Genomic DNA, 15,878 nt, shown 5'->3' on the forward strand with positions numbered 1-15,878 from the left:
CAAAAACAAAATAAAACAAAAGAGCAGTGATATGCAGCATTTGTCAATTTTTGTAATGCGAATACTCCTACTTACCAGGGCTGATTTTAGGATTGCTCCCAATGAAGAATGGGGAAGAGAGTTGCAAAATGTGCTCTTACAAGCTGATGTGACCCAGCTGCAGCACACCATTGCCTTTGACTATTCTCCAAAAAATTAACCCTAAAGAAAATAACTTAAGCAAAAAAAAAAAAAAAAAAAAAAAAAAAAAAAAAAAAGCTATATAAACACAATTGTCATTGAGTGGTTGCTTATGATAGCAAAAAATAATGTAAATAATCTACATAGTCTGTTGATCCACTTGATGGAATATTATAAAGCTATTAAAAAAAGAATGGAACAATATAGAGAAACATTTAATGTAATGTGAAGCGAATAAAGAAGAAAGCAAAATATTATGTTCACTATGATCACATTGATTAATACACAAATATAGAACCTATTTTGTTATATTCTTGTGATAGAATTACTTTTGATCATGGCCAAATGATAGAAAGTAATTCTATCACAAGAATTTGTTATTTGTTACCCTTCTTTAAAAAGGCCTTTAAAGTTGTTATAATAATATATTTTTTAAATACAACAAAACAAAATTTAGCAGTAGTTTATTTAACCTATCTCTAAAGATACATTGGTGCATTGGATTAGACTAAGAACATCTAGGCATTGAAACATCATTGGAAATCCAGTGAGGAAAATATTTAACAAAACTCTTAAGAAGGGAATCTCCAAGTTGAGAACCCCCAAAGGACAAGCTGAAGTAACAATGTATTGTTCAAATGTCTCTAAGGAGGCTAAATCTATTTAACTGCACATTTTTTGTTTATGTGAAGAGGTTAGAAAATGGGACAGGTGGTTTCTTCCTTAGTAGCCCTTTGCTCACTCAGCCTTCAACTTCTTCTCTAAATAATTATTGGGAAAATAATAATATTTTTTGAAGTGGTGCCAAGGTGTTAGCTTTTCTGGGGCAGCCAGGTGTCTCTCTCTGACTATAAACATAACTCTATCTATTTCTGTCAATTCCATTCAAATCAGCAAAAGTTAAGTGAGTCTGACTTACCTCTGCAGGTACCATTCAGGTACCTCTGCAGGTACATGGGGAAACCACTAGACCTTGACTAAACTTTGGGGACATGGTAAAGAATAAAGACTCAGTTCCTGCCTTTATGAAGCCTGGCATTATATGCTACTAACAGAACAAAATAATAATACATTGGTATAAGTGCTACTACATATAGGAAGTTTACTAGTGCCTTCCTGGAGCCTCTTCCAAAGAGCTTAGTGAAGCATGTTGAAAGGATTCCCTGGTACCCATCAGTAAAAACTGCCCCGAGTCTATTAACCTCTTAAGCTTTCTTCTCCATCTGGGCTCCCTTTGCCCTTTGCCAATATCTGGCCATTTTCTGCACCAGCTTGTTCCAAGGCAAATCTAGCCTAAAAAACTATAGCTTGCTTAGTCCAGAATCAGGTTGCCAAGTCAGCGTGCCAACTGGCAGAGTCTTCCTTGCCCTTATCTGTCTCCTCCAAGCAGAGCAGTTGGCAGAACCCGGCAACGTGGAAAGCCCACATCATGAGCAGACCCAAAGCTTGCCAAAAAGGCCCAGGTGCCTCTTGCCACAAGTGCAATGAGTAGGAAGAGACAGAGCTTCATGGAAGCCACTGGGGGTCTCCGAATGAAAATAGCTAAAGAGAAGAATACAAGTACTGATTCCCAGTACTGGAGGCTGGAGAAATAAAAGGCACCTACTGATGCTCTTATTTGAAGGATTTGATTTCTGAGTTGTGAGGCTGAGTTTTGATGGTCTTCTTGACTCATCTGAACAGCCAAGCGTATGTCATGCAGGCATCTTTCCAGCCCTCCAAGGGCCTAGAAAATGTAAGTTGAAGAGAGGATTCTCTTCCTGAGCATAGAAAATTATTCTGTTCAACTGTAGAGAACAGCAGAGATTGAGTTAAGAGAGCTCTCCTACCTCTTTCTCTGAAGAGAGAACAAAGAAAGAACTCTGCAGGTACATGGGGAAAACTTGGTGTTTGAGTGGATAACAAGGCAAGGTATTGAACAGTGCCATTCAAATGCAATGCAACTGAATGTCCAAATCAAAGTTTCTAAAATATGTGTGTTGCTCTTAGATACATGTGAAGAAATGTGGTCTATGTTACCACCTTGTAATTCCTCTCTTAGTAATTTCTTCCCTTAGAAAGTTCACCAAACTATGGTTCCTCAGCAAGATGACAGAACATCAGATACTACAAGCCCCATAGAGTGTTTTATAGAAACTGATCCTTTAAAATCTGAACTGTAAGTGAACCAAGTAAACAATCAATCCCAGGAAACTCAAGTGTGTATTCACTTGACAGAAGTTGACTGATGTTGCAAATGGTAAGTTACCTGTGCTTGCACTGAGCTTGGTAAACCAAATGAATAACTCATTAGAAGGTACTTAGAAAACTTTCAGACTTGGGTAAATGGATTTCAATTAGATAGAAGAGAAGGTAAAACTAGTTCCCATGGAAACCAGCTTTTATCTGTCTAGGTTATCTGAAATCTGGGATACCAATCCTGATGGTTTTGAATGGCCCTAAATGGTACTACAAATGTGGATATAGTTAATATCCTAAACATAATGGACTTATTTTTACACTTGGGACATAAAACAAGTAGTTTACAGATGCTTTAAACAGCAAGCAAGACATTAGCTGGAGGTATTTCAGGTACATCAAAGGAAGAATGCTCCTGCTTCCCCACATCCCCCACAACTGTGGGATCAGTGATCATTGTGCCAATGTAAGATGTGTTATCCCTTCAGGTTATCATTTGTGTTGTTTTGTATATTTTTAGTAGAAAATATTCAACTTCTAGTCCAGGAATTAAACACTATAATAATAATACAACATTTTGCATGTGTTCTCCTAATTTATCTTTCTAAATACCCTATGAAATAAGTGCTGTTATTTTTCTCCACTTGATATACAGAAAAACTGAGGTTCAATAACCCACCCAAGGTTTCACAGCTGATAAATTGTGGAATTGCAATTTGAACTTAAGATTTTACAATCCTGTTTCCCTAGAACCCATAGTTATTACCCATCTGCCCAAATAATTTTCCACATTTATTTTCACTATTTCTCTTCAATTCTTACTCCATGGCTCAACAGGTTGATTTAAGCCTTTTTTAAATTAAATTGTACATTTATTCAACAATAATATATTACATGCTTTCTCTTTGCCAGGAACTGACTAAATACATACAGAGAGAAGACGTGGTTTGTGCCCTTAGTATACCCACAGTCTAATATGAAGACAACAGAAGTTTAATCTACTTTTCTTCCTTTGAAAGTATTGGGCTAGTGGGATCAATTCACAGATTTCAATCATTTCCTGATGGGTAGCTCCATAAGGTAGGTAATACTTAGCAGTAGCTAAAGTGACAGGAACATATCCACAAAGACCATGGCATCCAAGAGTGATGGCTAACAATGTCAAGAACTACAGATATTAGCCTGCCTGAATTTTTCATCCTGCCTTCTTATACCTTAACCCAGCCTCCCTTTGGAGGTAGGCTGGATCCAAGATTCCCACTATATGAGTTTAACTGGTCTCTATCAGTTTACGTTTTATGTTTGACCACCACCACCCCATTGTACCCTACTGCACCTAATTCCCACCCCATGTATTTTGAATCTGTCTCATCACAGCAACCATCTTTCCTTTCCTTCAGTCATCATTTATTATAGTTCCATTACATGATTACATTAATGATCCAGTTCCTACTTTCAAAGAGTAAAAATAAATAAATGCAAAAATTAAAATACCTAAATATTATTATAGAAAGGATTCAGGTGAGATGAGTACAAAAACACATTCACCAGTGTTTTACAGTTTTCAGTGCACAAAGTTTTCACTTCCTTGGTTAAATTTATTCCTAAATATTTTATTATTTTTGATGCTGTTGTAAATGGAATGGTTTCCTTCATTTTCTTTTTGGATAGTTCGTTGTTGGTATACAAAAATGCAACTGATTTTTTTTGTATGCTTGGTTTTGTATCCTGCAACTTTACTGAATTTGCTTGCTTGTTCTAACAGTATTTTTGTGTGTGTGTGAGGAGTCTTTAGACTTTTATACATATAAGATTACATTACTTGCAAACAATCTTACATCTTTCTTTTCTGATTTTGATGCCTTTTATTTATTATTCTTGCCTTGTTCTGGGTATTATTTTATTTATTTATTTAGTTTTTAGACAGAAAGAGTGAGTGGGGGAGAAGGGCAGAGGGAGAGAAAGAGAGAGAGAGAGAGGGGGGAGAGAGAATCCCAAGTAGGCTCCATGCTCAGTGCAGAGCCCAATGTGGGGCACAATCCCACAAGCCTAGGATCATGACCTGAGCCAAAATGAAGTCAGACAATTAACTAACTGAGCCACCCAGGTGTCCCTGGGTCTTGTGTTTTTATCACTAATAATGTAAAAATAAATAAGGGGGCTGGAGAGGAGGTGGAAAAAAACTAAAAGTAATAAAAAATAAGGAGGGCAGAAGAAAATTTTGGAGGTGATTGATATGTTTTTGGAATATATTGTGATAATGGTTTCATAGATATATTATTATCTCCAAACTCATCAGGTATGAATGTCAGTCATACCTCAATAAATTAGTTTAAACACACATTAACATTTATGTTTAAGTACAGAGTACTACTTTTGGCAGCATTTCTTTTTAAAAGACTATAGAAAGAAAACTGTCTTTAATCCAAGGAGAAGAATTGTCAGTAGCATAATAACTAGGTATCTTTGAACTATGAACATAATTTGGAAGACACTTGGAGAAAGCAACCTTCCCAATAACAGCCAGCTTAAACAAGGTAAATGACTGCTTCTTTATCAATAAGTCTACTTTTTAAAAAATATTTATTTATTTTGAGAAAGTGTGCATGCATACATGCATGTGTGAGCTCAGGAGGGGCAGAGAAAGAAGGAATGAGAGAATCCCAAAAAGGGTCCCTGCTGTCAGCACAGAGCCTGACATGGGGCTCAAGCTCAAGAATTGTGAGACCAGGCCCAGTGTTTGTCACCCCGGCACCCCAATAAGTCTACTTCTAACAATCACAAATATTTTATTCTCTTTCTCCCTCTCCACCAGCCTGAGAAATATTCAACATCCAGTTTAGGAAAAAAAGAGGCACTTTGCCCCTGGGTCAAATGAAAATGTCCCTTCTGCCCCAAAGCTTCTAAACACCAGCTTCATTGCAGGCTCCATCCTCCACACTGGCCTGCTCTCAAACCCACTTTCACCTGGTGCAAGGCCTCTTTCCCTGACCCTATTTCCAGGCCCAGGTGCTTGCTCTTTGGTCATCACAAATGACTCAAACCCAAGACAGCAGCTTCAGTAATTGGCCTGAGCAGAACACCACCTGTGGCCTATATATTCTTTGGTCTCCCTCCTGCATCCCCCTACTTTTTAAGCCTCTCATTTGGAATTGATTTCTGAACTACTCCTTAGACTGCTGCAAAGCCTAGGAGTTGGAGGGGGCAGGGAGCACAGGCAGCAGTCATCCCTTTTTCCCTCTCCCCAGCCATATGTCACTGCTCATGCCTCCTCTCCCTGCATTACTTCTGAAACTCCAGTTGAGCTCTTAGCCCATACTCTCCTTGCTTGCCAGCCCCACTGCCCTCCCCCACTCTATACTTCTTCCTCATTTATAAGCATTTCCATCCTAAAGGGGGAGGTTTTTTTTCTTTTAAAAAAATCTCCTGAGTTGGGAACATTGCCGATTGTAACTATAGTGATACATCAATCACGTCGCAATAATTGCACAGCACAGGGTTTCCTGTTAGGGCTGAGCTACCTGCCAGAAAATGGCAGCAATCAGGCTATTGGCAGCAGACAATCAGGCATCATTTGTAATTCTTTATGGCTGCATGTTTCCCAGTCCAGGAATTGGATTCTAATCAATCAGTTGTCATGGCAACCCAGCATCACACAACTATCAATACAGGAAAAAGGATGGGAGAAATTATGAGGGCTGTGAGCACCATAATTCCTGGAAGGGAGTGCCAAGTGACCTCACCAGGTGCCAACTCATGAAAAGCAGTACAAAGAAAAAGCATGAGACCATAAGGGTAAAATATCATAGCCAGTCCAGGGAAGAACTGTTGTCTGAGCCACAAGTGTAGAAGCAGGTGGGTGACTTGGGGGTCACCTCATTGTCCTTGGATAGCTGAGCTTACAGAGCCAGGCAATATAGAAGCAGTTTGATTTAAAAAAATTCAAGCACTAGTGATAGAGGAGAAAGAGAGATTAGTTATCCAATCAACCAGCAACTGTTTGTGGAGTACATGTTACACATGAGGCCCTTCACAAAGCAAATACTTTCTGTCTGGTCTGGGCCACCCAACACATACAGCAAAAGCCAACCAGTACTCACAGCAGCATTTGAGGTGCCAGAAAAGTGGTACAATCTTTGAATAACAGTGTAGCAGAGATCAAAATGGAAATGACCAATGTGACCTAGCATGGTGAAGAGAATGGATCAAAACCATATGCCGGGACAGGATCAAAAATTATCACTTACCTTATATTAAATTCCAACAACATAAGAGGTAGGTTTCACTATTTCTATCTTATATATGAGGAAACCTTAGCTTAGAATGCTGAGTAAGCTGTCCAACATCACACAGCTAGAAGAGGTGGGACAAGACTGACCTAAAGTTCAGGCGTAGCCTTCACCCAAAATCATATGGACAGTGGCCACACTGCAGCTGGGAGTCTGGGAAGGTCAGATTCATTCAGACTCTCAGAAGCCCTAATGGCCACACAGTCCAAAGACAAGCTTTAGTACAAGATAGACACTTTGCTAGCAATTCAGAGACATCCCCCAGAGATATCAGTTCATCTCAGTATGACTCTAAAGAAGTCATTTTATCTCTCCTGTCTTAGACTTCCTTTTCTCTAAAATGAGAATAAGAACTCCTATGATGAATGGTGATATTCCTGGCCCAAGCAGCTTCTTCATCTCTTTTATTCTTCCTCAACTCTAGGGTACCAGGGGTACCCTAGATCTAGTGGCACAGATAAGCAGTCTCCTTAAAAGTGGTTAAGAGTTTGTCCTGAAAATCTTTCTAAGCTTTTCAGAGTGCCACCAGAGCAAGCTGAGAATTTGTTGGCTTCTACATCCTTAATCTCTGGCCCTGCATTAATTTTAGGGTTCTCCAGAGAAATAGAACCAACAGGAATATATATAAAGAGATTGATTATAAAGAGTTAACTCACATATTTATGGAGGCTGAGAAGTCCCCTGAACTTCTGTCTGTAAGTTGGAGACCCAGGAAAGCCAGTGGTGTGATTCAGTCTGAGTCAGAAGTCCTGAGAACAGAGTAAGATCAATGTTACAGGCTCAAGCAATCAAGCAGGAAGGCAGAATTTCTCTTTCTTCCACTTTTCATTCTAAACTCAGGTCCTAAATTCTAATTTGGGTGATGCCCACCCACATTGGGCAATCTACTTTACTGAACTCACCCATTCAAATGTCTAATTCTAAATTGGGTGATGCCCACCCACATTGGGCAATCTACTTTACTGAACTCACCCATTCAAATGCTAATTTCATCTGGAAACACCCTCACAGACACCCAGAAACAATATTCAGCCAAATATCCCAGCACCTTTTGATTCAGTCACATAAAGTTAGCCATCACAGACCTCTTTTACCTGCCTTATCTTAATCTTTTGGGAAGCTTGAAAAGAGAAAATCAAATGGTCCCATACAGCATGAGCCACCCACAGGCCCCAGTGCCAAGCCCCCCTAATTTCCATCAGGGCAATGTCAGGGCAATAATGTTGTGATGGGATTTCAGCTCATCAAGGAATTACTGGCATATTGCTGTGGTATTACAAAAATGACACTTAAAACACTGTGAGCACGAATTTAGTTACCAACTAATTAATTTACAAAACAGTTCTTATTAAAGTAGTTGCATACTTCAAACTCATTTTTTAAGCCAGATGATATCCAGGTTTATTTTATGATGCACAGCTTTCTTGCTAAACTCTTTGAACTTTGGTGAAAATGTTTCACTGCCTGAGAATGGGGCTTCCATAAGTAGTGTGGCAGAAAATGCATAGGTCTTGGATTCTATTCCTGTTTCTGCTACTAATCATTAGTTCTATAACTCTGAGCAAGTGATTCCCTGTCTCTGAGCCTCAGATCCCTCATCTGTGGAGTGAAGGAGCAGCATTTTGAAGACAGCTTCCTCAGAGCATTGCTGGATACTTATATAACATTAGCATATACTTATATACAGATAAGTGATTTGAAGAGAATGTTTTCAGAGGTGAAATGGTCAAAAACAAGTTTGGAAGACTGGATGAAGCTATGTTTTTCAAATTTTCTTTCTGAATGAATTTATGGAGTTTTTTATATGCCATTGGAAGAGGAGATCTCAAATGTAGTGCTTTCCACATTTGTTTGACCTGTAAACCATTTTTATTTTTGTTTCTATCACTGAACATCTCTAAAAGTTTGTGTTCCAAGGATCAAACTTTAGAAAATACTGAATTAAAGGCTGTTTGAGAGGCATTGTTTGCAGTGGCAACAAGATTGAAATAAGTTGGGTAGCCACTGCTATCCTCCCTTTCCTCAGGAAATGCTAGGTAGCCCTATAAAGAACAGAGCAGATCCATGTGTGTTGGCATGGAAATTTTCTAACATGTCTCATTAAATGCAAAGAGCAAGATGCAAACTTTATAAAATGTTCCCATTTGTGTGTGTGTGTGTGTGTGTGTGTGTGTGAGCTTGAGTGCAGGTAGAGGTGAGTGGATACAACTTGCATAGCAAGTTTCTCAGTGCATATATAAGAAACCTCAGAGGATTCCTTGCAGAGTGGTACTGAGGGTGGAGATAAAGGGCATTTTTACTTTTCATTTTATACCATTAAGTTTTTTGAACTTTATTGTTACCAACTAATGTATTATTTTTATAATTTACAAAAAACAAACTTTAAAAGCTCTCTGGAAACCCTTTTAAATCAACTTTTGTGATTTTATGGTTTCTTGAGCCCCAAATTGAGGCTAATTTAAGCCTGTCTTCTTGATGAGAAATGGTCCACCTGGATTCCAATTCTTCTATATTTTTCTACCCTGAGACTGTAGGCACAGTTGGAAGACTGAACACCCTGAGGAGTAACTGGCCCCTCTCTTTGGGGGCTCACATTATGAGTTTCCAAATGCAGGCCAAAGAACCAAGCCATAGGAGCAAGAATGGAACATGGCATTCCACTGTAGGCAAACATTAACAGGCAAATCATGACTAAGGACAGAATCTCAGAATCCAAAAACATCTAAGCTGGATCTTTCTACAGAGAAGAAATCCGACATCCAAAGGAGAAAAATTGAAGACCATACTACAGATCTCAGATCTGGGACTCCTGATTCTAAGTCCGGGAGAATTTATACCATGCGATGTTGTCTTTCCAAAGTGGGAAGGATGCTCCCCTCACCCAAACCCCTGAGCCATCCACAAGGAAACAGGAGAATGTTCCTGGCTTGAAGGCTTTAAAGCTGACCAAAGCTAGACACAATGGACTGAAGAAACAAAGTCCAACCAGAAAAGGCAGAACCAAAATTGAGGAGAAGGCAAATTTTTGTCGCTAATTTAGCTAATCTTGAAGGTGATGAAAATTTGGGAGAGAAGGCACCAAGATAAAGAAACAGAGTGCTGGCTTCAGCAGTACACATACAAAAATTGGAACAATATAGAGATTAGCACAGCCCTTGTGTAAGGATGACATACAAATTCATGAAGTGGCCCATATGAAAGAAAGGAAGAAGAAAGAAGAAACGAAAGAAAGAAAGAAAGAAAGAAAGAAAGAAAGAAAAGAAAAGAAGGAAGAAAAGAGAAAAGAAAGACACAAATCAAAAGATCAAGACAAATTTGTGCTGATAAAGGAAACTGGTGAGAGTAATTTCACCAGTTGCCTTTGGCATCTGCTCTACATACCTGGGAGGAATTAACTTCTCAACTAGTTATACATGTTGTAAACTTTGTGGTAACTGTGAAGCAGAAGAATAGCATAGGTGGAGAATGAACTTTCCATCTAAGTGAATTGTCTGAAGGATGGAAGGTCTTTTTTTCAATTCTGGTACTTCTATGTATTTTTACAATGCTTATGGAAATCTTTATTTTTTTTAATTTTTTTTCAACGTTTATTTATTTTTGGGACAGAGAGAGACAGAGCATGAACGGGGGAGGGGCAGAGAGAGAGAGGGAGACACAGAATCGGAAACAGGCTCCAGGCTCTGAGCCATCAGCCCAGAGCCCGACGCGGAGCTCAAACTCCCGGACCGAGAGATCGTGACCTGGCTGAAGTCGACGCTTAACCGACTGCGCCACCCAGGCGCCCCTGTATTCTGTATAGGTTTTACAAAGCACTATTAGATCAGAAGGAATATGTTCCATTCTAGGAACAGTGAGGAATAAGATGTGGGGGGCAGGGGTAGCACAAGGAAAAAGGATATATGAAGAGGTAGAGTATTTTCTCTTTTGACTCTACTTGGGAATTATTCCATTTCTTTTTTTTTCTCTTTTACAAGTAAGTTATTTTTACAATAGACAAGTTTATTTTGGCATAAAGCAAATAATAGAACAGGTAAGTAAAACTGAGAAAATAGCACCCTGATACGGGTCCTGCATCTTATAGGAATCCAAGGGTATTTGGGGTTGTTATTATTGCTATTTACAGATGAAAAAACTGAGGTCCCAGAGAGATTTAACAGACTTGTCTAATGCCGCACAGGGAATTAGCGGTAGAACCTGAGTGTGAAACTGGGTGCTTTTGTTCCTAGGCCACCATACCCTCCACCTGACAATGTAAGCCCCTGGTGAAATGTAGCCTATCCTGAGTTCCAACTTCAGCATGTTCTTCACTGAGAGTCAATCCATCTATCTTTTTTTCCCTACTCTCATTATACCTTGTCCTAGCAATCTCTGCTCCCTTCTAAGTTGCTGTTTTTACTGTATCATGGGCTTGAAAGTCAACCCTCAACTCCATACAAAACATGCTATAGCAGAAGAGGAATAAATATCTCTCTGTATGCAGTATTGAGACATTTCCTCTGATAAAGGCATGAGCCTTAGTCCATGGTCAGGGGGAAGCCCTTTCCCTTCCTTCCTCATTCCTACCCATGTTCCAGGTAGTTGATATAAACTCTATGATGTACATAGAGTCTGCACATCTGTAGCCAGAGTACTGAAAAGCAAACCTAGATGAGAGTGTATAGCTTTTGTGATGATCTTAACCAGTATAAAAGAGAATTAAGAAAGATAGAAAGGAATAAAGGAGGCAAGATGTGATTTAGGGAAACTTTGTTTCCAAGATTAAGTCTTAAGAGCAGATGTGACATTAGTCAGAGACCTAGACAGGTGACATGGGCAAACAGCATTGGGGTAGTGGGGAAAACTCTGGTGTTCACTCCCTATAATCTATATCAGACCCCTAGGCTACACCTAACCAGCAGACAATCCAAGTACAAATAATGTACTGTTCTAAAATATGGTTTCTAGGAAGGCCTTTATTTAGCTCTCTTTTCAAAATATTGTCACCTCTAAGTCCCTCCTGCATACAAATTCTGGAATCCCCAGCATTCATGAAATCTGCCGGTCAGTCCTATTTTCCCAGACACTCTCAGATGGAGTCCTCCCCAAGTACAAGTCAAGACATGATGGGTTAAGGCTGCCCAAAGGTTCCCTGATACTGGAGGGAACTCACTTCTTACCTTGCCCTCCAGTGCACCAGTCCTCCAGCAAATAAACACCAGAACCTATGGAAGTCAGTCAATCCTCCCTTGTGATCTGACTCACAGACATGTATCTGACATCAGCACACAAACATACACACACACATGCGCATGCCCTTTAACCCATGGAAAAGAAGGGCATCTGTGTAATTCGTGGAGCCAATTTCTCCATGTTGCAGTGGTATTCACAAGGAGTGGGACTGATAGGAGATGCTGTGTGCTATGCAGTTAAAAAGATAAAATGACCTGTAAGGTTAGTAATAACCATCCCTGTGAAGAGAGACGAGCAACACTGAAGCCATCATGCTAGGAAAAAGGAATGATTGCTCATATCTTCTTATATTTACTGTCCCCACTGGTCACAGGAACCTCAGACACACTTGGTATTCTAACCTGAGGTCAGCTGAGGCTGGTCAGAAAAAGAATGGAGCCAAGCAGAGATGGGTTTATTTCAGTTCAGGCAGGCATCCAGTCCAGTATTGGGCAGTGTGTCATCGTGGTTCCCAAGCCAGTATGCTTCAGAACTACCCAGGGGATTTTCATACAAAGACATATCCTAGGGCTCCAGTCATACTTGCAGAATCAGAATCAGATGTCTGTGATGTTTTTTAAGCTCCCCAGGTGATTCTGCTGCATCTTGCCAGGGACTGGCATTTGGAAACCATGGCAGTGGGGGATATAATAGAAGTATAAGATACAGTTTGTTCTTATGGAACTTATATAAGCAAAAGAGATTAGATTCATTCATAGGAAAGAGATATAATTATTCCCTCATCAATGTTCAAATAGTGCTTTTACACATATCTCTATACTGCTTTTGTTTCCTTGGGTTGGAAATGTTTGTTAGTCTCTCTCTTTAACAAGCATTCTGTGAACTATTTGAAGCAGGGTTGTGTTTATTCACTGTGGATACATTTATTCACAAAATCATCTAACCACTCACTCATCCCATTATTTCAACAAATATTGAATCTCCAGGGTGCCAGGCGCTGTTCTAGGTGCTGGCAAGCTAGCAGACTGACAAGTAACTTCCTGGAATTTGCATTCGGGAGGGGTAGGGGTGGGGAGTAATAAAATAAACCAATAAATAAGATGAATGCTACAAAGAAAATAAAACAAAGCCATGGGAAAGAGATGAACCAGGAGGGAACATTTAATAATACAGTCATGGGAGGCTTCTCTAAGTCCATAACATTCGAGTTAAACCCCAAATGATGACACAGTGTTAGTGGCATGAACATCTGGAAAGAGCACCCAAGGCAGAAACAGAAAGTATAAAGTCTTGCCTGCTGGAATGAACTGGGGACTGCAGAAATGGAGAGCAGGTGGGGAAGGCTGATCCCAGTGGCTAGCAGGAGAGAGCAGGACGTGGCTGGAGAAGTGGGCAGAGAACAAACAACAAGCAGTCTTATAAGCCATAGGGAGAAGGGGTTTACTTTATCTTATATTTCTGTTTGACTCTAAGTGTAATAGAGAACCACTGGGTGGTTTTAACCAAGGTGATTAAATAATATGATCTGACTTCCTCCTTTAAAATTCACTGAGTTTTGTGGAGAATGGGTTGCATAGAAGCAAGAAGGGAAGTGGGAAACCAGTTTCAGAAGAATAGACAGGAGACAGTGGGTAAGGCAGAAGGAGTGGTGTGTAAAGAAGCAGCTGGAACAACACACATTTTGGGGTGAAGAGAAAGGAATCAGGGATGACTCCTAGATTAATGAATAAACCCAATATCTGGACTATAATAATAAGCATTCAGTGAATGATTACTGATTGGGTAAATAAGTATAAAACAACTCAACACCAGCATCTCAAACATAATCACATGCCAGCATGTCTGGTGCAGACAAAGTACCCTGTGCCATCTAGAAAGATGTCAGTGTGGATTCAAATTGTCTAGGTAGTGGGATTTGAAATTTGTCTCAAAGATGAGTAACATTGGGATAAAGAAGCAAACACTGGTGGAGATTGTAGACCAGAACATAAAAATAAACCTGATATTTTTGGGGGGGCAGGCTATTTCTTTTTTTTTTTTTTTTTTTTTTTTTTTTTTTTTTTTTTTTTTTTTTTGGCTCTAGGACTTCTTAAGAGGTGGGAGGTTCAGGGGAAGGATAAAGACAACTGTGTTGACAAAGCAGAGGATAGAGATACAGTTGGTTGAATATAAAAACAGAAGAATATGAAGCCTCTTGAAAACCAGGCAGTAGTTTGGATTCAAAAAGCAACAGAGATCCATCAGGGGTTCTTGTCTAGGGAAGCAGTGTGCTGGCAGCAAGTGATTTATGTCTTGAATTTAGATGGCCTGGGGCTGGAAGTCAGTGACACAACACTATGAGGCAGCAGATCAGATAGAATTACAGTAATCTAAGCACTGGGCTCAGCAAACTATCCTCTCTGGAAAAACAAAATAAAACAAAAACAAAAATAAACAACTGTAATGTTCCAAGACTGGGCTCCAACTCAGAATACATACAAACGTTGCAGAGGTTCTTGGAACTTACCGGGGAGGTGGGGAAGGGGGGCAGCACAGTAGAAGAAGTGGGAGGTGGTCAGTGGGAGAAAGTAAGTTAGCCCTGACTCAATAAAGCAGACTCACTAAAGCTTGAAGAAGACACAGAAGTTTTTAGCTGCAGGTGGCTGGGTGTCCTGGGCCAATTTGTTTATTTTCTTTCTTCAGATTCCAAATCTAAGTAGAATTCTTGGTCATTCCCAGCACATTGCAGCTGCCATGAGTAGGTCATGTCTATTGGGAACATCCTCCTTGGTGATCAGAGATTCAGAGACCAGCCATGACCCAACCCCAGCCTCCCACTCAGTAGAAAGTGGAAGAGAAGTGAGACTTTTTTCTTTTCACACTCAAGATGTTTCTGGAACGTGGCCTTTCCCATGATATATATACCACAAATCTAAAAATTTGAAGACCTTTCCTCCCCACCCATGCCCCTTACAGGTCAGTGAACTATACCTGGTCACTTAGAAGTGGACACCACAGAAAAGGGTGGTGGACTATGGAGTTAGGCCTTCTGAATGGAAAGGAAATGACAGAATTAAAGAGAATGGCAACAGCAGGCTGTGGTAGAAACTTATCATCTTATAGCCCAGAAGTTGTCTGGCTTCTCCAACCCAGGAAGTCAACGGAAGCAGGCCTCACATCCAGTCAGGTAGTAATAAAAATCCAGATTCTGCTAAAGAGGCTGGAATGGTTTCAAATGATAACTATCTGCTCAGGGGCCCTGTGAAGCTTAGTTCGTTGGAAATTATTCATGGTCAGGCTGCACTGGGCCACCTAGATGACCATGCAGCAGTCTGTTCCCTGTGGTTCAGCACAGATGGCAGCTTACATTCCCCTATTTGTTTCTGAAGCATGACAACTAGTATCAAGGATGCAGTCTACTGACACAGAGCCAGGGACTTGGCATGTTCTTTCCCACCCCAGGAACTCTCTGTATGCTAAGAATGGCACATGTGCATGCACACACTTATCAACCATTCAACAGATATTTCTTGAGCACCTAATACATGTCAGACATGATGCTAGGACCTAGGTACACAAAGATGAATATGACAGGGTCCCTTACGGCTCGGGGAAGACAGCCAGGTACAATACATCACACTCTGTAGAATATTGCAGTATTGTTTCAGAGAGAGGAGCTCAACTCAGGTTGGGGTAGTTAGAGAAATTTTACCAAAGATGATATACTTGTGCTGTCTCTTGAAGAAAAGGAAGGATTTTTTTTACAATCAAAAAGTAGTGAAAAAGAAACTCCCAGAAAAAGAACTAGTGTGTAAAAGGTATAACATCTGGAAGGAGTCTAGGGAAGGGTCCAGGGTTAACAAGAAGTTTCATATGGCCAGCAGCAATTGCAGAGAAAATGAAAGTGGCTCGGTCAGCTGAGAACAGATTGTGAAAGGCCTTTGCTAAGGGGTCAGGATTCCTGAATAAGATAGAGGCATAATCAACAGTGCATTAGAAACAAACAGATGCTGACATCTGGTGACCAAGGACTTAGGAATGCCTAATTGTAGCCAGCAGATCACATGTCCTCCCCATGACATT

The 15,878-nt window shown here is 40.1% G+C and overlaps 1 non-coding gene across 1 annotated transcript; it reads left to right on the plus strand.

The window, feature by feature from the left end:
- The first annotated feature begins 9,743 nt into the window (after positions 1–9,743).
- On the plus strand, positions 9,744–9,847 carry LOC121040024 (U6 spliceosomal RNA). The gene has a single exon (XR_005795094.1). It is a non-coding gene; the product is annotated as a U6 spliceosomal RNA (small nuclear RNA).
- Positions 9,848–15,878: the final 6,031 nt, after the last annotated feature.

Source organism: Herpailurus yagouaroundi, unplaced genomic scaffold (assembly GCF_014898765.1).
Source record: "Herpailurus yagouaroundi ecotype Mexico unplaced genomic scaffold, PumYag 181, whole genome shotgun sequence".
NCBI lineage: Eukaryota > Metazoa > Chordata > Mammalia > Carnivora > Felidae > Herpailurus > Herpailurus yagouaroundi.